Here is a 6,876-nt window from a genome sequence, read left to right as displayed (position 1 = left end):
ACCGACAAAGCACGAGGAACCAGCAATTACAAATGACGGCTAGACTTCTAAGAGGTTTAACACCCCTTGTTGCAAATTCAGTTCCTACAAACCAATAGTTTCAATATGAATTTGCAAATTCATATTGAAATGATTTAAGAGTTTATTTGCATGAAATAAATGGAGGCCTGAGCAGACATTACGTTGAGTGTCTCACATCTAACGGGATTTCAGAAAAAAAATACTTTAGGAAATATAATAATTTAGGAAATTTTGCATCAATATTTTAGAGATTTAGAGATGTCAATCACTAGACATTCTCATATCTAGTGATTGGCTTTTCACAACCCTTTACAAGACAGTTTGGAAACATCCATTTTCTACACGTCTTATCCATGCAGGAGTAGGGATGGGAATCGAAAACCGGTTCCTGTTCAAAACCGGTTCCGTGTTTTCCAATTCCGTGGCACCGTTTGGCAGCTCGCTAAACGATTCTCTTTTCGATTCCGTCGTGCCGTGGCTCTTAGCAGCACAACGTTAGTACAACGTTTTTTTTTACGCAAGTTAAGTCACGTTTTATACGCAAGTTACGCACACGGCGTTCAGTAAGCACGTGTTCGTAACTTGTGCACGACGTGACCAGGCTTTAAAGCAAAACAAAAAAAATGCCGCCCCATCGGGGGAAGCGGTCGAAAGTTTGGTTTCATTTTAACGAAGAGAAAGATGTCAACGAGGCGCTTTTGCAATCATTGCAAAATGGCATATACATCCGCGGGAGGAAATAGATCCAACAGGCAGAAACACCTGCGCACACAACATGGCATACAATTTAATGAATGCCGTGTTTTTGATCCTTATCGGACAGAAGCTAAAGTTACGACCAGCAATAGTGAAAATCTTTTCAATTCCCAACCTTATGCAGGAGGGTGGGGCTGGTGTACTTATCTCCACTGGGTGAGAGGCGGGGTCCACTAACACAGAACAACCAACCATGCACACACCCTCACAGCTAAGGTAAGTTAGGAGAGAACATCTAACCTATGGGAGTAGTAACTTACCTATGGGAATAGTAAGCCTGCGTACCCAGACAGAACCCACACAGAACATGCAAACTCCTTGCAAAAAGACCCTAGGCTGGGATTCAAAACCAGGATCTTCTATCTGCAAGGCAAATGTGCTTCCAACCGCACCACAGAAACAGCTTTTAGAAATACTTCAGGTCAACTACATGTGCTGAGCGAATGAAGCTAACCGAGCAGCTCTGTTTACCAAAGCTACAGCCTTCAGCATAGAAAATGTTTTTAGGACGACGACCGACACCGAAAGGGTTTTAATGAATCTGACCGTTTTCAGTTTACAGATTACCCTTCCTATACATTTATGTGGAAAATATGAAAAGAAAAACTGATCTTCTGTTGCAGCAGGTGATTATACAATCAATAAACTACCCTGGAATACAAATGACATCTCAGATTCTTCTTCTGAGAACAACTAAAGAACTAAGGAGGAGTTAATGCAATGGCTGGATTCAGGAATGGAGCATCAGCCAAGAAGATCCAGAAAACCAAAGTAATACGTCCGATCAATCAGCATAGAACCGTGTTTAGCACAATTCCTCTGGCTATTCAGCTCTTCAATAGAAAACTTGTATATACAGAAGAGTCCTGTAAATTACAGAGCTTCACCCGGGAAAGACAAGCAAATAAGTGACGGTTTCACCTCAAACAGGAAAGAGGCGCTGAGTGGCGAGGCAGCACTCAGGGTGCCATTAGTTCTGGAGATGGTCGGTGCTCCTACAAATCCTCTTCTTTCAGTACACAGGCAGTAATTACTGTGTTCCTCTGTGTTTTACTGCTGTCAACCCAACATTTTGACAACAAGGACGACATGAGAGAAGATCTGAGAGCAGCTGAAACACCGAGTGCAGCCAGCACGTAAAATACAAATAACTGCTGTCAGCGACTTTCAAAAGGATGCTGTGAGGAGCAAGAAATAAACGAGGAGCAGAACAAATACCGACACGAGTCCTACTCTACGTACACTAGGAAAACTCCACATTCCGCTCAGGTCAGACGGTTCTTTTCCATCCAATGTGTTCATCAGTGTCATATCTGTTTTTTTTCCAGGGTGGAGGGATTATAAAACACTCAGCTGTAATGAATTTTAAAGACAAAAACTGTTTGCACGATTTTGAAAGTGTGGTGAATGTTCTCTATTCCAAGCAGAGTCAAAATCCTACATGTAGTTTCAAATATATCCACGTATTCACCTAAATAAAGCTAAACCTTTAAAGTGTTTTAGGGATTAGGGATCATGATTGACTGCAGCTGGTAGTTTCAGCAGAAAAACAATCTACTTCACAGCAGTTAATGGATCAACCAATAACGCAAGAATATGTATTTTAAGTTTTAATCTATTAAAAAATCCTATGGAGGGTTAGGATGCTTCCGAAGATCCAAAGTGTCCGGGACCACCAAAGCTGACCTTTGTGGTTCCTGGGTCTAGAGGATGCAGAGAAATAAAGAGACCCCAGCCAATGAAACAAACTCCTTCCAGCTGGACTGAAATCTGCAGCTGCCCACGTTCAACGGCCAAAGTTTTAGCTGTTTGAGCCCAATAAAAAGAATCATGTTTGGAGAAATCAAGGAGAGGCTTTTAAACCTAATAAACACAGTAGCAGCTGTCAGGCATGGCGGTGGCAGCATCATGGTGTGTGTGTGTGTGTGTGGGGGGGGGGGGTTCCACTGTGGTGGCACTGGTGCATCCCACAAACTGTGTGGAAAGATGAAGGAGAAGAACTAGCCTCAAATTCTTGAATTTCCTCTGGAATCTACAGAGGGAGCGTTGAGATGTTTGGGTGTTCCAACAGGACTACGATTCCAAAAACCCCTGAACCGTTTTAGGCGGGAATTAGGCAGAATAACAGCTGGAATCGGTTTCTCAAAGCTCCAACATCGATCCTGTTTTCTAGACAAAGTCGGATCTGAGCCAGAAAACCAAACAGTTTGTATAACCTCTTCTGCTGGGGAGACTAGTCGACCATCAGCCAGAGAGATGCCAGTGTGGTCAAGGTGCAGCTGGATAGCAGATATTTGTGAGGGCGTATGCATATATGTGATCCTATATATATGGTTTTATACGAAATCTACAATAGATTCAAACTCATCCAATCAATACTAGTTTTAAAATAGTATGTCGTAGAATCACTCCAACCCTTTTAATTATTCATCAGAAACCCAAAACTAACATGACCTTCAGGAGGAGCACAGGTGGGTGAAAGCTTGGGAGCAGAGCTGGGTGTGGGTTTATATGCAGTCGGACATAATGAAGCAGGGTTGAGTTCACGGGTAATGGACTACATGGGTGTGTTCCTTTTCGTGTAGGAGACATAACAAAAGCCTTGTGTGAAGTCATGCCCGGCTGATGGCTAGAATCCATACGGTTAACATTTTTGAATGAATGATTTGGGTCTTTCTCTGCGTGGGAGAGGACAGATCTGAGAAACTGCACTGACCTCTTACAGGAAGCACAGAAAGATAACAAAGCTATAGCCAAACTGGTTCTCGGGGCATTACAGTTCTATACTCCCCAATATTTTCAAAGAGGATGTGATCCACGACAAACATAACTAAATCAAACCAAAGGCAGCTGTGTCTACCTCATGTTTCCAGGTGTGCTAACATCGTAATACAAACAGCGTTTCCACTCCAACCAGGTCATGCCTTTTTCCATGTATGACTTGGATCTTCATATATAACTCTTCCTATGGCTTACATGACCCAGATGGGCTGAATTAGGTACTTAGAGGAGGAAATGACCCAAGTGATCCTCTTAGAAAAACATCTCCACGTGAACGTAAACTAAAGATCTACATTTCCTTTCTGGCTCTGGACTCTCCTTTGGCCTCTGAGCTCCTCATAGTTTTGCTACATTAGTACAGAGTTCCAGAAACATATACAGTTAAGTCCTAAAATATTCACACTCCTGATAGAACTAGATTTAAAGTTAACTTGCAACTTTTCTAACATGGTTTTTATCTGACTGGAAGTGATGTTAATGGTTTGGAAAGACCTAGGCACAGTCCTGACTTTTATATACATACATACACCAAGGATAAATACTCAAGGAAATACTCAGCAAAACGTGCAAAAAGTTGGTCAACAAACTAATACAACAAACAAAAGCTTTACTATTGACTGATTTTTCCCCTAAATGAGAGTCCTGAAACATTGTCTTGTGTTCTGGGAGATGCCACGTCCAATCAAAACTAAACAGCTTTAAATCTAAATCTGCCAGGCGTTTCAATCATTATGGAATTAACTGGACAAAATAGAAGACAAGATTCGTTCCAGTATGATGATCAGCTATCTGACCTTCTGTTGGTATAATACTGCTGTTTTCTAGCCACTGAAAAAGAAGATTGTGATGGTAATGGAGTGCTTTAAATAGTCTAATAGTTGTATATAAATATCAAAGGTAAAGGTAAATATCATTGGGTTTGTTCCACTTACAACACAATGCAACAACCCTCCCTGAGCAAGTTCTCTTGGGCAGCAGGAGCCATTCCTAGATACTCAAAGAACTCAACAAAACATATTTAAGAGCTAAAAAGTGAATCTTCCATTGCCGTATTTTTCAGGCACATTGGATTAAGCACCATTTAAGGATTTTAAGTGTGTCTTATAGTCCAGAAATACGGTATATGTCCCTTTTAAGGGGCACTTAATGGAACCAGTCCTTCAGGCACAAACACTTGACCTTATGCATCAAACTCCATCAGCTGGTATCGATGCTTTCCATTGCATGTAATAAGCAGCTTCTGGGTGTGTTGGCTTTCACTCAGGGTTCTGACTGACTGTCAGATGTTGCCTGTAACACCAATACTCACAATGGCCTCATTTGTTCCCTCTGGTGCCATATACTTAATCTGTCAGCTCACCTCACATCAAGTCATTTACCATCAACATAAAGACCGTCACTGCTCTGCATGTAAAGCAAATTACATTTGCTCCTTGGTGCTCAAGGATGTTTATCTGTGAGGGAATAACATCCCACCAACGTTACCACGGCATTCCAGTTCTTTGTCACGATACCTGACATTAGTGCTACCTTACTGACATGTTTTGATACCAAAAGTGCTTTGTGACATTTTACTGTGTTGATTGTCCTCTGATTGGTGTTTCCTGCACGTCTTACAACTGCAGATAATATAACTTAAAGCCTACCTCCAGATCAGTTGTAAAACAGCTGTTTTAATTAATGATGTATGAGAGATTGCTGCAAAGTTAAACAACTGTCCACTGTCATTACACGCTCGTCCAGGAGGAGGGATTGCTGCAAGACAGCGACACCATGCGGTCGACTGAGTTCCCTCTGATAGAAAGCTTTTTGCTAATTGGCTTAATAAACTGAACTTAACTGAAATGTTGCCATAAGGAAGTTTTGCTGAGACGTCGGCTCTGAATGCACCCATAACACACTGACACACGTTAAGAATGAGCATTCCTAGAGAAGGTGCTTTACACCACAAACAGATCCAAATTCTTTACAGAAACATAGTAAATACAAATTCAAAGTCATTTAAATATATTTTAATTCAGTCGTAGTTATACAGCTGCCAAATAACAATAAAGATGCTTTATTCAGATGATGTGAATCGGCTCTTTGGAAACAAAGTGAATTAAATTATAGTAAATTGAACGTCACGCGTTGGAAGCTGGCTATTACTCCCAGCTCTGACAACAAACACAGAAAAATCTGATTTTTCTTTGCTACAGTATTTTTTTCCCTTCGAGCGTCACTTGGACAAAACAAATGGGAAGAGTTTTTTTTGTAGTTGCTTAACTGTTTTAAGATTAAACACGGAATAAATAAATAAAAAGTTTAAATAAAGTGGAAAAAATCTCAAGAATGAAGTTGAAATGACTCCCTGCGTCTCGTGTAAATTATCAAATAATGCCCCTTTTCCACAGGCTCTACTTAGGCGGACTCCACTTTAGCCCGCTTTGCAAACGTTAGCCCCTTTTCTACTGCCACTCCGTACATATTTACACGGCTAATTTAACTTTCCTGGGGCTTTGGTCCTTCAAGCGACCCAGTACTTTGCTCTGCTTTCCCAGGGCTCGTTGAGGGGGTGGGGTCCAGCAAAAAAAAACTGTCTGCCACAAGGGGGAGTAATGAGCAGAAAGAAGTTGACGAACCTATCAATTTTATAAACTTCATTTATCACAAAAAGTTTGTTTAAAATGTTTTTTAGGCAAGAAAGTACATCTCCTTTCTTCCTCTGTGCATCAGGCTTATGAGCCAATTTTGCGCCCATTAAAAATCAGCGGTATTGTACTGAAAGATCCCCCTTTTATACCAACAGGAGTAGAATAGAATAAAGCCCGGCAGATCCAAGCGGGCACAATAAGGTAGGATCAGTGTAAAAGGTGCTAAAAAGGTGTAACGCCATCAGCAGAAGCGGTCCATCATTTTTTATCCAGAGTCCGGATGAGTGGCAGGATGATACTGATAACAGCTTCTCAATCTGACTTTGTCTGTTTGACTGCAGTTCTCCTCACAACTTCCCACCCATCTATCCATTTTCCGACAAGCTTATCCCTGTCGGGGTCGCGAGGGGTGCTGGTGCCTATCTTCAGCTGTCAATGGGCGAGAGGCGGGGTTCACCCTGGACAGGTCGCCAGTCTATCGCAGGGCAACACAGAGACAAACAGGGCAAACAATGATTCACACACACACTCACACCTAAGGAGAATTTACAGAGGCCAATTAACCGTCATGTTTTCTGATTGTGGGAGGAAGCCGGAGTACCCGGAGAGAACCCACGCATGCACAGGGAGAACATGCAAACTCCATGTAGAAAGACCCAGGGTTGAATTGGAACCCACAACCTTC

Source organism: Fundulus heteroclitus, chromosome 7 (genome assembly GCF_011125445.2).
Source record: "Fundulus heteroclitus isolate FHET01 chromosome 7, MU-UCD_Fhet_4.1, whole genome shotgun sequence".
Classification (NCBI taxonomy): Eukaryota; Metazoa; Chordata; class Actinopteri; order Cyprinodontiformes; family Fundulidae; genus Fundulus; species Fundulus heteroclitus.
Note: the sequence above shows the minus strand (reverse complement) of the source record.